We start from the raw sequence: 24,220 nt of genomic DNA, 5'->3' as shown, positions 1-24,220 counted from the left end.
GGTGAAGTGGGATTTATCATCAAGAGAAAGGAATATTTCATCTTGGCTGGGTTGCTCTACAGGTTGAAGCGCCATCCCATGAACCAAGAGCTCACAGGTTAGATTTCAGGTCAGTGTGTATACCTGGTTGTGGGCTTAATCCCCAGTCTGCAAGCACAGAGGAGGCTGCTGATCATTGTCCCTCTTGTCTCTCTGTCTGTCTCTATCTCTCTCTGTCTCTCTCTCTCTCAAATCAATGAACATATCCTCAGATGAGGATTTAAAAAGAGAAAGAAGGAAAGGACTATTTCTTAATTCCTCTTAGAGAAAGGATGATGGGTAGGATTGTGATTATCTTTGCATTTTGGGAAACCTTTGTGATGGTGATCCATAGGGTGTAAAATTTACATGCGCATTCTCTCAAAAGTCAAGGAAGTAAATACAGGCTGTGTTCTTTTTGGTGCTCTCATTATACAGAGCTTTAAATGCCCCTGTGGCTCACAAAGGTCTGAGAGAGGGAGGATAGGAGTCAGAAGACCAGGGTTTCAGTTTGTGGTTCTCTTGGCATCCATCTGCCTAGGATTCCACTGAATCACTGACATCTCAGGCTGCCTCTCAGTCTTTCAATTTACCCTCCTGTGAAAGACATGAAATGGTACATGCCTTACCTTTCTCCAAAAGGTGTGGTTACCCAATGTAATTAAGTAAGAATTTAGAGCTCCATGTATTAAAACGAAGTATTGCTAAAAATTCCTCCAAGATAGAAAACAGAAGATAGGACTTCATTACTACTTTTTTCTACTACTCATGAGTAAAGGTACAACACAGCTATTCATGGCTACAGGAGAGACAAGGCCAGGACCGGTGCCACAGGCTTCCCAGTTCAGTCTGTCTTCTGCTCTGGTTTACTGGGAGCCCTTAGGCAATTTATTTAAGCACCCCATAGTTCAGCGTATTCATCTATAAAATGGGTATAATCATACTCACCACCTCACTAGTGTAGCATGGTGTAGTTAATTAACAATGTGTAAAGCTTTTGTATACATAAAGTGCAATGTAGGTGCTAATTATTATAAATCCAAAAAAGCACCACAGTTCAATTTTTAATTACCTATATATTTTATTGAAAAACACATAAAGCACATAATAAAATTAGTCTGTGTGTCAAAATTACTGCTAGCCTGTGCTGTCTTGTTCATTCCTCTGCCAGAACTACAGTAGCAATTTCCTAAACCAAAGTGATAATTTTATTTCAGCGGTAGGAATTTAACCAATATGACTGGGCCTAACCAATGATTTACTGTGTCATAAAAGAACATCTCCCACTCTTGCCTCAATTTCTTTTAGTTTTTGTAACTCAATTAGCATGACACTAGGCCCTTTATCAAAATGTTATAATAAAGGTTTATGCCAATTTCATGTTAAAGGATTTAAACACTGAAGTATGATTTTTTATTTAGGTCTTTGAAGAATTACCTAAAATATTTCACAAAAAGAGAAAGAGATTTCTACAGTGATTTTCAGGTCTGATTTAAAATGAGCAGATTTAAAGTAGAAGAAGGGAGAAATCTACAACTACTAATCCCTGGTCTAATCCTCAACTACCAGAGACAACACCGAAAAAAAAAAATGTCATTGTCTAGGTCCCTTGACTTCCCACAACAGAATAGATTCCTCAGTCATAACAATGGATATTTCTTTTTTCCAACAGATTGGGCTCATCCTTGTTTTATAATTAATGGCCCATCGATGTTCAGAATTTCAAGAAGAGGACAAGAGCTAAAAAGTGAAATTGTGGTTATCATCAGCCTTTAGAAAATGATAGTACAGTTACAATTAATCACATTATTTGTCCCTATAGAAACGAAACACTATAATCAACGCATGAAGACCAGAAACATGTAGTCCCTGCCTCAAATTAGCTATCAGGCAGTAAGAAGACAAGACCAAAGATTATATGAACCAACCTGAGTTTATGCTAAAAGCCAGATGAAAATTTATGGTTGAATGAATGAAAATATAAGTGAATAGGTACATCTCACTGCTAAGGAAATTCAGCACAAGGAAAAGGTCTCCGAAGAAGTCTTGGATGGTGTGCATCCTCAGCAGAACTGGAAAGAAAGGACGGGGTTGAGCAGGACAAAGAGGCAGTGAGTATAAAGCCACAGGAGTGTCTGGGTGATCCACAATGGAGACTGAGGACAGATGGAGGGAGGAGGATACAGGATGCGGCCCTTTCCTTGAAACCAAGCAATGCCAACCTGGGGCATTTCCAATTATATTTTAAGCTACAGACAAGCCTCCAAACATTATGGAGCCACATCTTCCAAGTATCACATCCAACTGGGCCACTCTGGATGGCGTTGCCTCATTTGACAATGAGTATTCTCCTGGACAACCTGCATAGGTAACAATGGGTGAAATTCATTTCTTTGCTTTTAGCAACAAACATGCTCCATCCTGCCTAAGAAAAAAAGTTGGCCCTCACCATTCTGTTTGTTCTAACCCAGATTCCCTTTCATGCCCGTTCCCTTCTCGGCCTCTCACTAGCTTCAGCAGACATGAGAATCTCAGTTCGTGGAATTGGACTGGCCCCAGAAAATGCTTGCTGCAACTACATTATTGCTATGGCTTAAAATCACACCACCCATCTACTCGGTGCATGCCTATGGTGTTTAGAAAAAGGAATGAAGAGTTAAACGGGATTGTGGTACATATACCGTAAGATGAAGGATCTAATTTTCCTAAAGAGAGTGTCTCCCCTATTTCAAATATGGGGAGGCTGAGAAAAGGAGGGATTTAATCATCTTCCCCCAGAGCTGGTTTTTTGAAGAGCTTGATTACAATGCATATGAAACATTTTAAAGTTTGAGTGCTCCCCATAAACCTGTTCCCTTTATGCTAATTGCTCTCAATAAAAGTAGATCAAGAATGAATCTCTCAGCCCAGGACAAGTCCCAGCGTGCCTGTTGGGCACAAGTTCAGAGCGTGTGGGTTCTATCTGATAGGCCCTTTGGAAACAGATAGATGGCATGATAGATAAATGATAAATAGACATACATCATATTAATAGTACATAATCTTACAAAGAACTCAAGGTGATGGAAAATAGGATACAGTAAACAGTTTATCATCACTGATTTCATCAGAGAAAATCCTTTGAAGGGAAAAGACACCCTGTTTCAGCCTACGTGGTTTATCAGCACCAGTGGGGACCCACGCAAAACTTCAGATCCCTTTGAACTGAAATTGGAACAGCCAAGGGAATGGGAAAATGGGAACCCAGGTGAACTGGCTTGTGGTGAACCCTGAGAGGTCACTGCCTCCAGAGAAGTCCCTGTTCTTAAGCTGCACTTTGTAAACAAGATGAACCCGGGCCACACTTGCCCTATTTCACCAAAGATTTCAAGAGAGGAGCTTACAGAGGTTCCTCTGTGCAGCCACTGGCTCTGACCTCTATCCAGGTTAAGGGAACTATCCGTCTGTGTACACTTTGCTTTCTGCTCTCCCTTGGTCACCATCTGCTACTATACTCCAGCTAAGGAGAGGGAATAAGCAAATTCAAGGGCTGGAAAGAGCTGGAAAAGCAACATCTTGAAGCTCTTCACTTGGATTTGACATTGCAGAGGAGCTGGCCTGAAAGTTGTACGCTTTTCAGGGCATCTTTAACAGAGACTGAGAGACCCCAGACCCTTCTTCCTTCCTCACCACAGTACACAGCAAACCTGAGAAAACGCCGAGCACCTTTGTCTGAATTCTGTCTGCTCCTTGGTAAGCCTGTGTCCCCTTCATATGCCTTCACTCTCCTTACAGAGATCCCTGTATGGACCCACAGTCAGAAGATCTGCCAACTCGTTCACAGTCCTGCACTGTTTGCTGTGTGAATGGCAATTAGTGCAGATGATAAAAAACCAATTCCTTTGCCTTAAGCTACCAAACACTTGTGAGACAGCATGATTTGTGGACTAGATACATTGATTCTATCCAGGCCATTCACACACTATCACAACAAGCAGGGTCAAAGCTCTTACAGAGGTCTTTGAGGAATTTGGCCCTAAAACATTGATTTATTAAAGGTTCTCTCTGTGCAGTGTTTGGAAGACTAGAAGAAAGGAAAGGAGCGTGAGCACGGTGCACTCGTGTGTGTGTGTGTGTGTGTGTGTGTGTGTAGGTTTAGCAAAAAGTATCAGCACCAACCACTTTTCCTGCGGGCAAATTCTCCACCAACAGCTTTGGAACAGAGGTAACTTTCCCAATGTTTCTTCTGATCCCTAGTTTCACACACACAGAAAAAATGGGGCAATGTACCGACACAAATTAAACAATTACATGAATTTTAAGGTCATGAGGTAACTGATTATATCTCTCAGTGGTTCCATCAGAGTTTTGCAAACATTTAAAAGATGACCTTTGCACATCCTGGAGGATAAATTCTGCAAGAATTATAGTACCAGAAAAGAGTTCCCTATTCGTAGTTCCCAGACCCCTGGAAGATAGCGCAACGTGGAAAGAGTGAGGCATCTCTGAAGCATCTTATTGCCAAAGATTAAAAGAGCATGGGAAACCATTTCTCTCCCATTCTGTTGGAGGACCAGGTGTATGCCAGCTTGTAGAAAGTAATGACAATGTTCTTAATTTCAGTACCTAACTAGTGTTTCTAGGGAGGCCACAGCGAAACTGGCCAGGACTAGGCTTTATCTGTTTATTGTAAAGCTGCAATAATTTCTGGGTTTTGTAGCATTCTTTCCTCTAACTTTAGTACTGTTGCATTGTTGAGAAAAGATCTCAATTCTCACTTTTGCAAGTCAAATACATTAAAATTTTTTTAATTGAGGAGGTACAGTTTGCAGGGGTGTCAAACTCATTTTCACCAGGGACCACATCAGCTTTGCAGTTGCCTTCAAAGGGCCAAATGTAATTTTAGGACTGTGTAAATGTGACTACTTTTTAACTAGGGGCAAGGAACTCAGCGCTGCCACCAGCCTGCACAAGGTGTCGGGCTGGATAAAAAAAGGTGGAGGGCCAGATTCCGCCCTCGGGCCTTGTGTTTACCACCTGTGATTTAGAGGAAACAAACATTTGGAGATGTCAGGATTTGATTGGGGCTGATGAAAAACAGGAAATATTAGCCCTTCTCAAGCAGAAAAGAGTGAAATTCTGACCACAGCCTGCTCCATCACAGGGTTCTGCAGCTTCTCCCTCCACTTCCCCCAACCCTGAAAGCATATCATGGATTTGGTTCCTAAAAGAAATTATAACCCAGGTAATAACAGCAAGACAGAACACGGAATGCATTTTAATTTTAAATTGTTTAGCTTTCTTTGACTGAGGAAACAAAGCTTCTTAGATAATCAAATAAAACATGATAGCACCCTGGAATATTAATAGCCCCGAACTAGTTCTCATACAGGTTTGATTCCCATCAGGCAAAGTGTGGGAAGTGGCTGTGTCATCAGTACTGATCAGATGAGAGCTGCAGTGGCCATGCTCAGCAGCCACGTTCACCATAAAAAGTCTATCCAGAAAATAGTTGTAATCAAGCAGTGTATTCTTAATGTTCTTCTCAATAGATTAAGTGCTGTTTTTGCCTCTAAAGTAAACGGTTTAACCTGCATTTATCTCAGCAGATTAATCTAGATAATCAGGAATATAAAGGAAAACACTTGCCCATTTTCATCAGACGGATAGTCTCAGGCTTGTATGTTCTTTAGTTGTCCTATACGCCCAAAGCCAAATGAGCACGGTAGGGAAATAAATATGTTTTCAGGATGAACCTAAACTAATAGGACTAGGAATAATGTTTTCATAGTTATGCAAACTGATTCTGAATCCCAAGGGAAGTAGTAGATAACTCCTATCACATATCACAGCAATCTCAACTTCCCAGTGGTGGGAGGAAATGAACATTGACTCAGAATCTTCTGTGTGCTAGACACTGCACAGGCATTTTCACTTGTATTTAATCCCCACACCCAGAGCTGATAATCAGCTGGTTTGCTCCAATGCAACCTACTGGCTGTCACCCAGTACCACTAGCCAGAAATCATTTCTGATTGGTCTGTGCCCTGAGTAACCTTTCAAGAGTGCTGCTATTATTATCACAGTAGCTACAAATGAAAAAAACTGGAGTTCATGTGAATAAGTAAACTGAGAGTCACACAGACTTTAGGGGAATAAAAATTCAAACACAATCAATCTCTTCTTTTTATGCTTCACTTACTTCTATTTAATTTGTTTCATGTTTTTACTTTGCTTAGAAAGTTGAGGTGGGGGTTTGGTACTTTCCCCATATAATCTCAAGAATGTAAATAGTGTCACTTGAGTACTTCTACAAGAATTCACTGAGGGCCCTGTTGACAAAGCAGTATTGAATATGGCTTGTTACATATATATGAAAGGATTTTAAGGTATTTTCAACAGTATTGAGCATTTATTGAAGGATCCTAGAAGATGACTGTTGGAGAACACTTGCCAAGTGCTCTCTGAGTGAGGAACATTCATCCATCCACTCAACAAATACAGAGTAGTCAAGAACTTTCTGTCTGGAATGAAAAAATAAAACCTGAGGCGGGATGAACTTCAGTGTTCCTCCAGTCCCATCACTCATCCGATGCTTCAATGTTTTATTCATTATTCCAAACAAATGACTTTTCAGCTCACGTTCTAACGCTTGCAAAGCCAGAGGACACATCTTAGGATAGCTGTGTCTGTTAGAAAGTTATTTCTTATAGTTTTATATCACTGGCCTTAATTAGGAAAAATTTCAATGCCCCTTTTACATGGTAAATCTTCAACCATCTTCAGACAAAGACAGCTTACCTTATACTGCCATCCATCTTTATCTTCTCCAGGATAGATGGCCCAAGTTCCTCAATCATTTCTTATATGGAAATCATTTCAGCTTCCCTCATGATCCTAGCTGGTCTTCTTTCAGCGCTCTCCAGTGTATGTTTTACTCTCCATCAGAACATCCTGAACCCATTCAACAGTCCCTATTCAGTCTGGATACAACAGAGTAGAGCCTGTTCTTGAGAAGTAGTCAGGAATATAGAGCACACATAGGTAACAAGTACTCCGAAAGAAGTGCAAAGTGATGTAAAACCAAATGCCAATAAATATGGTCAAAGTGATAAATATTGAGCCAAATGGATACCAAGGGATTCAAACCAGAGAAATCTTCCCAGAAAAGGACATCAAACATACCCTGTAAGAGTCACAGAAGAGTGTGGAAAGCATTTGGAGGTTGGGGAAGACGTATCACGTGGCATTCAGAAGTCATAAAATGGACTTTCACAACCAGGACACAGACACTCCATTGAGAATGTATGAAGACTGGAAGATTGTGGAAAGAAGAGTTCTTGAGGAAGAGATGAAGGCTGGAACTGAAATATGCTCACCTTCTTCCTTTTGACAAGTGGTTTACATACTTTATTTCACTAATCCTCATATTTATCCTGTTAAACACCCATATGCATATTTTAGATGAGAAAAAAGACAAAAGTAGTAGAAGGAGTCAGGAGTCAAATATGAGTTCTGTTTTGGAGATAAAGCCTTGGACCTTTCTTTCCTCTGCATTTCATGGAAAAAGGAACAGTTGGTGGGAGTCTCTAAATGCCAGGAAGAACATAAAAAGCTATGATCTTGCTTCTGTTCCATCAAAACAGAATGTTCTATTGCTGGCAGGAAAGGTGGTCAATATACCATGTTTTGGTCTTATTAAATTTACACATGTATGATACTATCTTAAGTAAAATTCCTAATCATTAAAAATTCTGGGTGAAAACACATGTCCAAAGCTATATTTCCTTGAGTCAATAAATGGTTCCTTCTAAGATCACAGTCCTACAATGAAAGTATACAAACAAAGTAGTCCCAAAGGAGATCATTTAGATAATGTTATAATTTCACTGTCTTCATTTTTCACTGGTGAATCACTTCACTAACCACAAGTATCCTATCAATTTTTCATTTTTTAATGGAATAGCAGCACTCCAAAGCCGTCATGTTAGAAGTTGGACATGATCCTGGTGTTAGAGAGATTAAATCACATATTCAAGTTCACAAAACCAGTTAGTGACATGTACAACTAAAGCACAAATCTAGACCTTTGGACTCAACAGCTCTCTGCTACCTCTTAGGACAAACATCAGCTAGGACAACCCCAGCATGATGTCTTCAAAATGTCAGCACTCCAACTGAGATGTGGGAAAAAATCCAACCTTGTTCACTTCTGTACATCTTCCTTCCACATAACTGAGTTGCTACTTGACTAAATTCATCAAATCAGCCAGCTTCTGAAATATTCAGACAAGACCTAGATCAGGCATCCCCATCTGAAATCTGTATCTATTTCTCTATGAATATAGAGAATATAGATCTTGACACAGACTGAACGAAACTAAGAAAGATTGGTGTGCAGACATATACATTATCCAGAAAAGCTGGACTCTATGTTTGGCTTCCCAACAGTTATAAAGTCGTTGGATTGTTAACCAACTCTTCCTAGCAAATCCAAAGCTGATTATTTTTATTCCTCAGGAAAATAATCATAAAATAAGAAGCCCTAGAAGCCTCAGTGTGCTCAGAGGGAAATTGCAACTACACTTCTATATGTTAGCGCTTCGAAATTCTAAAATCATTCTGAAGACAAGCCAGTTGACAGGTCAAAATGACAAACAGCCTCAGAGTGTGAGTTCATTGGATCTTCCTGTTCAGTTTAGTCCTTTAGGTGGAAATAAGTCCTAAGGAATTCTTTAATAGCCCAAAACCCCCATGAACGCCGTGCTCTCAGGTTAGTCAGGCATACATGACAAGAATTAAAGGTGCTAACTGGATTTTGGTTGTTTTCTTTTTTCTTCTTAATTTTCTTTTCATTTTTTTAAAAATGCTTTGCATCTAAAGTAAGTTTTTTTTTTTCATGAGTGCTTAACAGGTTTTAATTTTATGAAACATTGTGCAACCAGATCCCTTAGGGAACAGTAATTAACTGGGATTATGTTTTCATTTCAGTGAATTCTAAATGAGAAGCCTAAATACTGATTTTGTCTATAACCAAATGGGAAAACACACAGCCATGCTCATTCTTAAAACTTCCTAATGGTATTTACAATTGCCCCTTGCTTAAGCAGGCCTTCCTCGGGAAATGCAACGGGTCGCTGAAAATAATGGAAAAAGTTTACTTTTGGTTTTGATAGTTGTTCCTAGCAATCTCCAATCCACATTCTTCCCACCCAGGGCTGACCACCACTCAAAAGAGGGCAGAATATTCATTAACAAATAATTATTGTGTATCTATTATGGCTCAGGTATTGTTTAAGCCACTGGATATGATTATAAATGCAGCATCATTTCCAAGTGGAACAAGGTCATTTCAAAATCAGAATGAGGAGATGAAGAACTGTTGCTATATCTAAATTATATATTAAGTATGAGTTCAGGAAAAAAAGTGATCCTTATCTTGTGAGTTCTAGTGTGGCATTGCTGCAATTTAGTAGTTAGCCTTGGAGTTAACCTTGATTCAAATTTCAGTTCTACAATTTACTAGATTTTGATCTTGGGTGGTGAATTATTCTTCAAGCCTCTCTCCTCTATTGTTCTATAAAACAGGAATAATAATTGCTACCTTAAATGGCTCTTGTAGTATTTAGTGAGATACTGATACTTGGAATATACCCAATAAATGGCAACCATCATGATGATGATCATCATCACCATAAAGCACCAAGTAAACTGTCCAACCAAAAACAGCCACTAACCAGCAGCTGTTGCTTTTCTGCCCACCCATTTAGAAGCCTGTATTGGCAACCTTGGAGAATAGATCTATACACAGATCTAGTCACAGAGATAGGTTAACATGGTCTTTTTACCTCTGGCCCATGCTTCTGCCATCTTGCAACTAAAAGATCACAACAAAAACTTAATTCAGATAAATTCTGTGAAATGTCAAGAAATATGCATAAATCATATAGATGTCTCCTATGGGTAATTTTTTGAAGTGCAGTTTTATTAATTTCAAGTTCACAAGGCAATCAAAATAAGCTGGAATGATTTCTTTCCTTGGGGAACCTGTTTTAAACAATAAATGGAAGAGATCTGTAGTTAATCTGTCAATTGTGTCTCTCTATATGGGCCCACTTTCACAATGCTTTAGGTACTTGAAACAAGCTGTCTTCTCCTTTACACTGTTGATTTGCATTATCTACAGACTTTGCTACACAAAGACATAGTTCATCCTGATGCCTGTCTGAATTTTAACACATTTTTCTGAATACGGCTCCAGTTGGGTCTCTGTACTAATAAGAAGACAAGCAAATTCCAAGGTGATTTTAACCACTTAGGATAATTATCTCATGATGACATGAAATTTTCTTTTTCATTGCCTTTTGAAAGGAAATACATAGGAATGTTAGCCTTGGTTTAGGGAAACCTTCACTGAGAGAAGGAATAAAATAAATACCCTTTCGTTGAGCGGTCATTGACTTTCCTAATGGAGTTTGGTGGCTAGACTTTCAGGAAGTTCACAGGTTCAGACAATTCAAGTGGGTCTTTGAAAAATGGGCCAAGTGACTGATGCCCAGTGTAGAATGGAAACAATGAATGTGCTAACAACAAATCACTCTTATCTAACCGTTACTGTAGATCCCCGAAGGACTTCTAATAGTCCATATTGCCAACATAGATTGGGTTACTAATTTGGTTGTTACGAGAATGTTATAAAAAGGTATTTATCCCAATATGTCTCTTTTCATGTAGTCTTAAATAAAAGTATACATGTACCAAAAAGCAAACCATTTCTTCCCTTTCTATGAAATATGACTATAAACTATATTTCTTACACCAGGTTTTTCTTCACAGTATTGCTATCAGAGGCTTAGGTAATAAAATAGTACCAACTTCGAAATCATTTTATTTTACTCTATATTTCTCCTTTGAAGTTTTGTTCTTTCTTAGGAATGAAACACTCTCTACTTGTAGTTTTCAAATTGCAGCATAGGAGTAACCTTCTCAAGAAACAGAAAAAGAAAAACATTTTACAGTATGAAGTTTACAAGTAATTCCACATAAATCACTTCACTACATATAGTTATTCAAAAAGTACATACTTGACTATTGCATTTCCAGGGAGAGTGTGAGGCACTGGCGACACCATAAAGAAAGATGGTATCTGACCATGAGGGGTTTACAGTTCATCCTCATGGCAGATAGGATATTATCATTCTACCCATTTTATAAGTGAAGGAGATTAAGGGATTTGGTTAAAGACACACAGCTAGAAAGTGCCAAAACTGAAGTTAAAATTGAGGTCTCTCTTTACTAAGTACTGTGTCCATTCCATTCAGTTAACACTGCCCCTCCTGACTCTCCAAGTGGAGGGACTGACTGTCTCTGCCTCTCACTGATGGAGAACTTTCTCACCTAAGAATCCAGCGAGTACTGAATAAAGATTCAGTGTAATGGAAGCTTTTTCTGCAAAGGACATGTGGAATGTTTATGCTCAGAATTTATTTCAGGCCCACTCCAGTGTCAGCTGTAGGTTTATGTGCAAAGGGCTTTGCGTTTAAGTTTTCTACATGGCGCAAACTGAAAGGAAAGGTTTTAAAGTCATGTTTCCGCCTTAGCTGTGTGGATTTTAATCAGTAGCAAGTATTATCTGACTTTCAAACATCTACTTTTTTATCTGACTTTCAAATATTTACTCTCACAAGAGTAAGTGTGATAGCTATTGTCATATGCTCAAAGATTATTTTTTCATTTTTAAAGGTGGAGAAGTGACTTGCTCTTTCATCTGCACACAAAATGATTGTCCAAGGAAAGATCTGTATCTAATCAAGGAGATAAAGGAAGCATCTCATTAATTTGAGGAAGCTTAATAGGCACAATCTTAATTGTACTGCAAAAAAAATAGTGTAAGTAGAACAGAAAAGAAACTGTCATGTTCTATAAGCCATCTATCACAGGAGCACATGAAGCAACAGAAACTTTTAAGGTATAATAATGAGCTTCACAAGTCAGCAACTCCTAAACATGCTCAGCTTCTCCTATGGTTTTTATTAGAACTCCTTTTTAGAAAAATGACATGCTTATCAATTGTGTAGCTGTCACTTTAAAGACACCCTTCTTGCCTTTATTTCCTCTTGCACTTGTAAGTGTGGAAGATACTCTTCAAGCCTGTGCGCCCCTTCTGATTCTTGCCACTAGGACTTTTTTACCCACTGGTTTGTAGCATCTCCCATTTTCACTGTAATTTCTCTGATACAGATAAAAACAAGAGAATGAAAGCAGTTCAGAAAAAGGACTATCTAAATAGACCTTCAGAAGATCCTGATACTGTGTTGGAATATCTCCTGCCACTGGAGTGTGGTCTGGAAACGCACAAAGGAGCCAGCTGCTAAGAGCATGGTTCTTTCGAGGGTAGGTGCAGGTTGGAATTGATGAGGAGAGCAGAAATAGCCAGGCCAACAGTAGAATAGTGACTGCCCTTGTGGAGAACAGATAGACTGGGAAAGTTATATACTGTTCAAAATGGCAGCCACTGGCCAGCCACCTGTATTGGAGTATTTGAAATGTGGTTAGTCCACTGTGAGATGCACTATAACTATAAAATACATACAGCATTGAGTAACCAAAAAATACAAATATCTATTAATAAGGTTTATGTTGATTATATTACATGTTTAAATAATATAGTCATAATCTTCAATTAAAGAAAATACATTCTTAAATTAAGTTTACCTGTTTCATTTTGCTTTTTTAATGTAACTATTAGAATGTGTGTGTATTAAATTATATACATGGCTCACAATAGAATTCTACTGGACATCACTGTGATAGGCTAACTTGGCTTATCTTTACCTACCTAAAAACTAATGCATCTGAGGAGTAGAAATTCCTTTCTACTAAAAAATTCTTTCTTGACTGAGAGGTTCCAAGGGAAAATGGCAGAAACAAAGGTTTGATTAAGGATCTTTACATTCACATTTACCCACTCTTTTTCTTTCACCCAAATAGAAGCAGCTTCTTGAGTGCTCTATTGAAAGCTGTTGTCAACATGGTTTCTCTTATTTTGAATAAAATCAGAAGAAATCTCCAAATCTTGAGAGAAACTCAACTCTTATATAATTTCTAGCTTATTTTCTCAGATTCCAGGAAGTCCAACAACTATCTGAACTTGATGGTTAAGTGTCAATCTAAAATGAACCATTAAAGATTGAAAATGCCATTTCTAGATCAGGAAATCACTTTGTTTGGACCTCTTCTTCATGTGGCTATTTCTATTTAATCCTTGATGAAGTGAATAAAATGATAGAATAATAATTCTCAAAGAATTTTAACCCTGTTGGGATAGTTTGGGAAAGGAGCTTCTCTCACTTACATGTCACATAGAAGGCCACCAGTGCACCTCCATTAGTAACTAGTCTGTTAAATAGCTTTGGCTCATTAGCGATACTTGAAATGGTCATCACAGGAATTTGCAGTTATCAAATTTTCATCAAAGAATAAAATAAATACAAAAATCTGAAAATTGGAAGGAGGATTAGTTGTGTATTTATTTGATCACAGGTCACAAAAATCTGAAATAAAAAGTTAGGGAAGTCAAGGCAGTGAAACTATTCTACATCATACTATAACTGTGGGCATATATCATTACAAATTGGTTCAAATACATAGAACATACAATATCAAGAGTGAACCCTAATGTAAATGATGGCCTCTGGGTGATGATGATTTGTCAATGTAGGTTTATCAGTTGTAACAAAGGTACTCTCTGATGAGTGATGTTGATAATGGGAGAGGCTGTGTAGGTGAGGTGTCAGATGGTATGCGGAAAATCACTGAACTTAAAACTGCTCTATGAAATAAATTCTATATATATAAAAAAATAGAACATGTATAAATATATATTACACATATAATATATATTATATATGTCTGCTACAAATATATATTATATATATGCTGTCTGTCCAAAAGTTATACAAGAAACATTATACGTAGGACAATGATGCCTCAGTCCCCTTTAAAATTCGCACCTTGGAACCGCACACAGTTCTCCCAATTGCCATCAGCTCTCCTATCATATTTTCCTGAATCTCATCAATAGTCTGAACTCTCTTCCCTTTAAAGATGATTTTAGTTTTTGGAGAAGCGAGTTGACAGGGCACCAAATCTGGGCTGTAGGGGGGCTGAGTTACCTGGATGATTTAATGTTTTGCCAAAAAACCTCTGTAGGGGAGACATGATGCATGAGTAGCTCATTGTCATTATTAAGCTGCCAATCACCAGTTGCCAATAGATGTGGCCTTTTGAATCATCCACATAGTTTCTGCAGAGTAAAGTCCAAGCTTAACCCAAAATTTGATGCAGATTTGTTGCTGTACTTGCTCAGTTATTTTGAATGCAATAGCCACACAGTATACATGCTCACTCACTGGTGTCTACCACCCCCACTGATTAGTACAGTGAAGTTGTCATTGTTCACACATGCACACCCCAAAGCATTGTCCTTGGCTACCAGGCTACATCCATGTCGTGCAAACCATTCATGTTATATTACAGTGACTGGACTTTTTCCAAACATATATTTTAAAAGTTTGGGTCTTAATGTTTTCCTCACATAACCAACATCTGCAAGTGGACTATCCATATCTGGTGCCACTGTTCAGTGCTGCCACTAGGTATTGAGGTTCTTTCTGTACATCTGCTCTATTGCATTTGGCTTATAGATCCTCACCTTCATATTTCATACCTTGTTATTGCAAGATGCTGCTAAACATCTGGATATTTCTCTGTCTTGGGAAGGATGATCAGGAAGCAGCAGTTTCTGTTTGAGCAAAAGACTTCCCAGACACACTTAATTCATGTCTCATTGGCCAGAAATATGTCATAAGACCAACCCAGATGCAAGAGAGGCTAAAAAAAGCTGGTGCTTTTAGCTGGACTCATGGCTACTCTGAACAAAGTCAGGATTCTTTTACTAAGGAAAAGGGAGATGCACTTTGTGTGGGCATTTGCAGTCACTGCCACAGGAGGATCTGGAGACTTTCTCTAATCACCTTAGATGTATTGAAACCCAAATAACAGATAATATTTACCTTGGCAAGTTTGAAAAAGCTGAAGAAGAAAAGCATACAAACTTTCAAGAAGCTATCACTTTTACAGTTCTGATACAGGCAACTAGGATTGAGAACTATTTATTGACTAACCACTTGAAATAAATGTTTGTTGACTATAATGTTTGTGTAACCAACTGATACAACTATATTTGAATAATAATGAGATGTTCCAATTATAATAAGAATAACATTAAAAATAGCACTTGACTATAAGACATCATCTATGAGTTCAGTGGTGAGTAAAACAATCTGGAAAAGACTAAAGAGAAAGAACCTATTTAAGTCCTGTTTCTGTAAATATTATTTTCCAAATAACATCTCTAACTAATTTAACCATCTTTTCCCAAAAAATGTAAAACATTCCTTCCAGTCTGGTAATTAGAAAGGAATCACTGAAGGCCACAGATACTGTCCACCTACCAAGAGGAAATGGCATCATCCAGTCAGTCAGTCATCTTGAAGATTTATGAGATGTGTCCTTAGAAAGGGGATGGAATAGAATAGAATAGAATAGAATAGAATAGAATATTCCACATCATTTGCAATAAAGATTACATTGTTCTAAGGTTATTATATTCTGTATAGGTTATATCTGTTTGTACTAATTATAAAAAAAAAATTTTCATTCTGTGGGTTGTGGTCAAGAATGTTTAAAAAGCCACTGTCTTGGAGGCTCTTTCAGTGACTGAACTTAATAGTCAGCTGGTAAGTGGAGGTGGGTGGGGGCAGATATCTGGGTACCTTGGGACTTTTGATGACCAGCCCCCAGGCCCAGTGCTGGTAAAAGCTGATCTTGGTACACAGTTTGGTCCTTCTTGTGTGTACCCAAGCTCAGCAGAGGCAGCCAAAATCTATGGACTGCTTGTAGCTACAAACAGGTTGCAGAGGGCCAGTCACAGGCAGTGTCTTACACTGGTCTCAACCAGAGTCCCTCCCAAGAGGCCCAGAATAAACAAATCTAGTGGTTAGCTTCAGACAACATCAGAGCAGGATCCAATAAGCTTCAGAAGTAGTATATCCAAAGGGAAGTCTCAGCAGGCACCAAACCCTGCTGAGACAAACCCTGCTTCATGTGGTCAGCATCTGCACAGCAGCTCACACACTGTGATTGGCATTGAGCCTCACAATAAGACAGCCTGAGGGTTGATACCACACACTAATAGGCCAACAGTAATCAGGGCTCAATTACAAAAATAAGGCCCACATAACACACACAAGGGACATTCCTCAAGCACCCAGCTCATTTGATCAAGAAGACCACACCACTGGAACCCACAGGACACCTACTATATAAGTCCACCCAACAAAGGCTGGGAGTCATAGATAATCTTCATAACACTTAGAAACAAATATAAAGAGGCAACCAAAATGAGGAGACAAAGAAACAAGCCCCAAATGAAAGAATAAGAGAAATCTCCAGAAAAAAAAAAACAACTAAATGAAAGGGAGGCAAGCAATTTATCATATATAAAGTTCAAAGTAATTGCTATAAGGATGTTCAACAGCAAGAAAAAAGGACATAGGAACTACAAAAAAAAGAGACCACTCAAAATGAAAAAATACAGTATCTGAAATAAAGAATACACTGAAAAGAATAAACAATAGGTTGGATGAAGCAGAGAATCAAATTGGTGGGTTTAAAAACAAGGTAGGAGAAAACACCCAATAGAAGCAGAAAAAAAAGAACTTTAACAAAATGAGGACAGTTTAAGGGACCTTTGGGACAACATGAAGCATAACAACATCCACATCATAAGGGTACCAGAAACCAAAGAGAAAGAGCGAGGGATCAAGAACATGTTTGAAAAAATAATGACCAAAAACTTTCCTAACTTTGTGAAGGAAAAAGACATGCCGGTTCAAGAAGCACAGAGTCCCAAACAAAATGAACCCAAAGAGGTCCACACCAAGACACATTATAATTAAAATGGCAAAGGTTAAAGACAAAGTGAGAATTTTAAAGGCTCTAAGAGAGAGCTCCTATAAGACTGTCAGCTGATTTCTCAACAGAAAAATTTCAGGTAAAAATGGATTGGCATAAAATATTCAAAGTGATGAAAAGCAAAGACCTACAACCAAGACTATTTTACCCATCAAGGCTATCATTTAAAAATTAAGTATATTTAGAGATTCTCAGACAAGAAAAAGCTAGTTTATTACCACCAAACCATTACTACAAGAAATGTTTCAGGGTCTGCTTTATGAAGAAAAAGGAAAAGAAAATGAATAAGAAGAAAAAAGGAGGGGGTAGTGGAGAAGAAGAAGAAGAACAGAGAAACATAGTTAAAAGAATATATGGCAATGAATATGTACCTATCAATAATCACTTTAAGCATAAATGGCTTAAATGCTCCAATCAAGACATAGGATAGCTACATGGATAAGAAAACAAGACACATCTATATGTTGTCTACAAGAGACACACCTCAGAATAAAAGATACACACAGACTACAAATAGAGGGATGGGAAACAATATTTTAGGCAAATGGGGAAAAAAAGGTTGGGTAACAATACTTATGTCTGAAAAATAGACTTAGTGTAAGACTTTACTTATAGTAAGAGGCAAAGAAGAATACTACATAATGATAAAGGGAGCAATCCAACAAAAGGATATAACCCTTGTAAACATTAATGCACCCAACATAAGAACACCTAAATATGTAAAACAAATATTGATGGACAAAAACAGAGATTGACTGATACAGTCATAGTAAGGGAATTTTGTCCCTTTTTTATCCTCATCCAAGGACATTTTTGCATTGCATTTAGAGAGAGAAGAAGGGAGGGAAAGACAAAAATAGACATCAATATAAAAGAGAAATATTGACTGGTTGCTGTCTCATACACACCTCGATCAGGGATCAACCCACAACCTGGGTATATGCCCTGACCAGGAATTGAATCTGCAGCCTTTCGGTCCACAGGATGATTCTTCAGTCAACTGAGCCATACCAGCCAGAACCATTGAAGGAGATTTTAATACCCCTTGACATCAGTGGAAAGATCTTCCAGGCAGAAAATCAACAAGAAAACAGCAGCCTAAATGACACACTAGATCAGGTGGATTTAATTGATATCTTCAGAGAATTTCACCCCAAAGCAGCAGAATATACATTCTTTTCAAGAGCACATGAAACATTTTTTAAGATAGAACACACATTAGGACACAAAACAAATCTCAATTAATTTAAGAAAATTGAAATCATATCAAGCATCTTTTCTATCACAAGAAAAAAACTGAAAACCACGCAAAGACATAGAAATGAAATGACATATTACTAAGCAATGAATGGGTTAACAATGAGATCAAAGAAAAAATCAAAAGATACCTTGAAACAAATGAAAATGAGAACACAACCCAAAATCTATGTAACACAGTGAAAGCAGTCTTAAGAGGGAAATTCACAGTATTACAAGCCTATCTCAAAAAACAAAAACAATCTCAAATAAACAATCTAATTTTTTATTTAAAGGAAGTTGAAAAAGAAAAAATAAATAAAGCCCAAAGGGAGTAGAAGGAAAAAAAATAACAAAGATCAGAGTGGAAATAAATAAAATAAAGTCTTAAAAAACAATACAAAATATCAATGAAACCAACAGCTGGTTCTTTGAAAATATTAACAAGATTGACAAACCTTTAACCACACTCATCAAGAAAAAAAAAGAGAGGACTCACATAAATAAAATCAGATATGAAAGAAAACAAGTAACAACTAACACCAAGAAAATATAAAGAATTATAAGAAAACTTTATAAACAACTATATGACACCAATTTTGACAATCTTAAATGGGTAAATTCTTAGAAACATACAGTCTTCCAAAATTGGAACAGGAAGAATCAGAGAATCTGAATAGGTTACAACTAGTGAAACTGAAGCAGTAATCAAAAAAATTTCCAACAAACAAAAGTCCTGGATCAGATGGTTTCACAGGTAAATTTTACCAAACATTCAAAGAATGAACACCTACCCTTTCTAAACTATTCCAAAAATTCAAGACTCCCAAGCTGACTTTATAAGGCCAGCATTATCCTAATCCAGAACCAGATAAAGACACTACAAAGAAAGAAAATTATAGGCCAATATCTCTAATGAACATAGATGCTAAAATCTTCAACAAAATATTAGCAAATGAGATCCAGCCATATATTTACAACAGCATACACCATGATCAAGTGAGATTTATTCCAGGTATGCAAAGTTGGTACAATATCTACAAATCAATAAACATCTAACTTTCCACTTTTAGGAACTTGGAAAAGAAAAATAAACAAAGCCCAGAGTGAGTCAAAGGAAAGATAAATGCAAATTAAAACCACAACAAGGTATCACCTCACACCAGTCCAAATGGCTATCCTCAATAAATCAACAAAAAATAAGTGATGGCAAAGATGAGGAGAAAGGGGAATCCTCACACACTCTTCATGAGAATGCAGATTTGTGCAACCACTGCAGAAAGCAGTACAGAGTTACCTCAAAAAATTAAAAATGGCACTGCCTTATGACCCAGTGATTCCACTTTTGAGGATTCATGCAAAGAAACCTGAAACACTAATTTGAAAGAATACACGCACCTCTTTGTTCATTGCAGTATTATTTACAATAGTGAAGATATGGAAGCAGCTTAAGTGTCCATCAGTAAAAGAATGGATAAAATAGCTGTGGTACATTTATACAATGGAATACTGTTCAGCCATAAAAAAGAAAGAAATCTAGCCCTGGCAGGCGTAGCTCAGTGGATTGAGCGTGGGCTGGGAACCAAAGTGTCCCAGGTTCGATTCCCAGCCAGGGTACATTCCTGGGTTGCAGGCCATAACCCCCAGCAACTGCACATTGATGTTTCTCTCTCTCTCTCTCTCTCTCTCTCTCTCTCTCTCTCTCTCTCTCTCTCTCTCTCTCTCTCTCTCCCTCCCTCCCTCCCTTCCCTCTCTAAAAATAAATAAATAAAATCTTTAAAAAAAAAAAAGAAAGAAAGAAATCTTACCCTTTGGAACAGTATGGATGGACTTGGATAACATTATGCTAAGTGAAATAAGCCAGTCAGAGAAAGACAAGTACAACATGAGTTCACTCCTATGTGAAATCTATTGAACAAAATGCACTAACAAGCAAAATGGAAACAGACTCATAGATAAGAGAGCAGGCTGACAGCTGTCAGGTGTAGGTGGTTGGGCTGCTGGGAAGGTTGGAGGTATTGAGAAAAAAAAAGGAAAAAAGAAAAAAATCTCATGGACACGGAGAATAGTGTGGTGATTTTGGGGTGGGGGGAGAAAGAGGTGGGGTGGAGCATGGTATAGGGGGAATTAATGGTGATTGACGGAGACTTGACTTGGGGTAGTGGGCATACCATACAGTGTACAGATGTTGCATGTTGTAGAATTGTGCACCTGAAACCTCTATAATTTCATTAACCAATATCATCCCAATAAATTCAATTTAAAAAAAAAACCCACTCTCTTAGAAGTTTCAGAACACCTAAGGAGCAGCCATTAGCATAAGTCACCAAAAAGAAAATACAGCCTTAGAAACAACACCAGAATTCAAAACAAGAAACAAGTTCCAGAAAATTTTAGTCAAATACATAGCGTCATGCAACCTCCAGACCTGTGGAGTACAAAGAAAACCACAGAAGTAGCAATTAACAGATGACTCTTTTTGAAAAGGGTGGCAAATCTTTATTCTACCAAAGAGTATTAATTCATGGTAAGTTGGAGAAGATATGACACTTGAAAACAAGGAACAAGGACCAAGCAGCACCCAAGAAGGGAGCAATACCAATCCAAAGAGACTTTGGAAACTCAGAAACACTGATTCTGACCAGCCACCAATGAGAGGTGCCTCTCTAGAGAGAAAGGATCAGCAGTTAAACAAGATTATGCTTGCTGAAGTCACATGTAATTAGTTGTGTTTATATGCCTAAATTAACAGTTGAAACCCTGCATTGTTTTTATTATTTGCAGGTAATTACTTTTGTTGTTTTCTAAAGTCACAGTTAAAAAACATTGTCAGTAACTTTTAGTGAAAATGCCTGATAATGGTAGACTCGATTTGTCTCCCAGAATTTACCATGAGAATGAACGCCCAGCAAACAAGGGTTCCATAAGCAGCCCTGGTACTGAAAATTTTACAAATGGCACCAAAACAGGAAGTTGCCCTGGACCAGAACAGCACATGGTTTGCATAAACCAAGCGAGCACTTAGAAAGATTAATGATCTGGTGTCCCAAACCAATATTCTGTAAACATTTGTTCAGTCTTTATTTAGGTGAGGGGTTAAGCACTGTGAAATCTTCTGCCTCCAAACTCACATGCCCATTCAGCAAATGTAAAGCTGCACAGTTAACCAGACCCACCTTCTGATGACAGTTCAGCCACCACCTAACTCTTGCCCTTGCCTCAGTCAGCTTCTAACCAGTATGTATTCTCTCTGACAAGGATTCCATAAGATACATTAGTCTCCAGCTCATTACATTTTCAGCTATGTTAACTTCTTCTTTTAGTTGGAGCCTGGGTACCCAGCCCAGTCTTCTCCTTGGTCTCTCTCTCTCTCTCTGAACATTCCCACCACTTGGGTAATGGCCTACATGCTGAGTTTTGTGAGAGACAATATAGTTACTGATGAGAGAAGTGATTCCAACATTCAGTTACCAAAGATCCATAATGACCCTTCTTGCCAACACCACCAAGGGAAAGACACAGAACCACTCTCTCTCCCCTTCATATATTCTGCCCTGCTAGGATTTTATTTCCTCTGATGTTTGCTTGACTAAATCTGAGCTGCATGAAAATGTTTAAGGGTTAGGGAGGGCTAGCCATGATTTGTACAACTTCTGAACAGAGCCCTTAGTTATTACCTTTGTGAAAAGGCTGTATACTTCCTGAAATAAGATAAAAGCCTCTTAAAACTCTGGAAAAGCATAAAACTATTTAGGAAAATGCCTAAATGAATTCTGGGGAAAATCAGTCCTAACACTAAGAAAGAGCCCTGTCAAGCATGTCTGGTGCTTTGGACAATTCCTCTTTCTGTGTGTTCAGCCACTTAGCCTCCTCTACCGCAGGGTACTCCCACCGTTTCTTCAGGGAACTTCAGCTTCTCCTCCACTGTAGTTTCACTTTAGTCAAGCTACTAATCAAGTGTTCAGGGCTCCCACCACAAGATCCCACCAATGACAGTAGGAGGCTATCACTGAGATTATTGGAACTGATCTTCTTGGGTCAATAGGTAGATAAATGTGAATTGAAGACTGTTGGTGGTTATCTTCTCTATTATCAGCAGAAAACGTACCTATAGTAGATGAGAATAAGGGCAACTTGGACTTACAAGCAGAGCCTAAAGGAAAAAGAAAGAACGAGCTGATGACTTTATTTTACATGAATCGCTGAATAAAGTTGTTCCTGAAACCAAACTTTTCTTTATGTGAACCAGCACTCTTTTTCCTTGAACTAAGTAATGTTGAGTTTCTGTCACTTACAATCAAATGAGTTGATTGATGTTCCAAATATATTTCTTTACTCTAAGCCTTTGGTTAACTTTAACAGATATATCCATATTGCCTGCCTAATTCCTCTCAATCAAGTTTCACTTACCACATTTCCCCCTCTAGAAAGTCTTCCTTGACCTTCTAGGAAAAACAAGTGTACTGTCCTCTACTTTCCCAGAGTGCTCTATGCCTGCCTCTCTTAGACTCCTTCTCTCATTGTCAGTCTCTCCCACTAAACCATGAGCCTAGAGAACAGGCACTGGACTTTATCTTTACATCCCTAGGTCCAGAGCACACCTGGCACATGAAAGGCATGAGAGATGCTTGGTAGAAGTCTGACCAAATAATGTTTGTTAAATGAAAGCCAAAGAAACTGCTACTGTGAAATATTCAGAGACAGAAATAACTCTCTATAGAATCACCACTAAATATCTTGTGATTTTAAAATGATGGATGAAATACAAACATCTCCTTGGTGAATGATGTAAGTTATAGACCAGTTGCATTTCTACCTTTGTGAGCTCTGCAGAATAAGGAAATCCCAATTTATAGGTAATTAGTTTATTAATGTGTCTATTCATGTGTTCAGCTACTATATACTGAGTACCTAACGTTAAAATCTATAAACTCAAAAGACAGATTGTTACTGCTTATGTCAGTCATTCAAAATTGGGCTTTGTTCATAATGCTATTGGTTAAAGAAATTAGATTAGAAAATGTGATATATGCAGAAAAACATTCCTATTCTCTTTCTTTTATGCTTTTAGTTTCCCAAACCCTTTAGAATTTCCAATACTGTGAAAACCATCTTATGTATATTCTCCAGTCTTTTGCATTGTCAAAAGCTGAGAAGTAGGCAAATTAAAGAAAATAATTTGCATTAGTAAAAGTTGACAAAGTGATTATAAGATTTGCAACCTATGCAATCTATGGTAAACCCTAAGACTTTTAATCCACAAGCACAACTGGCATTTTCTGATGTTTCCATCTCAAGACAATAGCAGGAGTCTGAAAAGTATCTTCATGAAACAGTCTGTAAACCAGAGAGTTGTGTCCAGGATTTCACTCTGCTGATCCCATGTAACCAGATCCATCAGGATCTATCACTATATCCAGATGAAGAATGAAACAAATCTGGACTATTTCATCAGGGCAGAGGTGTCAGCCTGAGTGAAAAGGAAAACACTAGGAGGCCAACATGGTTGTGTCATTTTTTTAAGTGACAGACCAACAAACATTTCTGGAGATTGCAGAGGGATATTAACACAATGATAAGTACAGACAGTAATACCTTCTAAGGATCATTTGGTTTCTTTAGCTGGAGGACAAATGGTTGACAAAATTAACCTAAGTTTTATGAATACAACTATAGGTAAAGAAAAACCTTCCATGAGCTATCCAGGAGAATCCTAATGATGTAATTGTACAAAATTCCATTTTCCTATGAAGGAAGTAACAACTTTGTGGACCCGTAGATCAAATTTTGAATGGTTTCTCCACAGTGTTCGTCATTGTCATTCTGCTGTTACATAGGCCAGCAGTTCTCAAGGTAAGTCGGATGGATCTGGGGAGTCCGGGATGCTTTCAGAGGCTTCCCAGGTAGGGGGGTCACACAGACTAAATTCAGAAGCATCCATGAGAATTCC

Source organism: Phyllostomus discolor, chromosome 1 (assembly GCF_004126475.2).
Source record: "Phyllostomus discolor isolate MPI-MPIP mPhyDis1 chromosome 1, mPhyDis1.pri.v3, whole genome shotgun sequence".
Classification (NCBI taxonomy): domain Eukaryota; kingdom Metazoa; phylum Chordata; class Mammalia; order Chiroptera; family Phyllostomidae; genus Phyllostomus; species Phyllostomus discolor.
Note: the sequence above shows the minus strand (reverse complement) of the source record.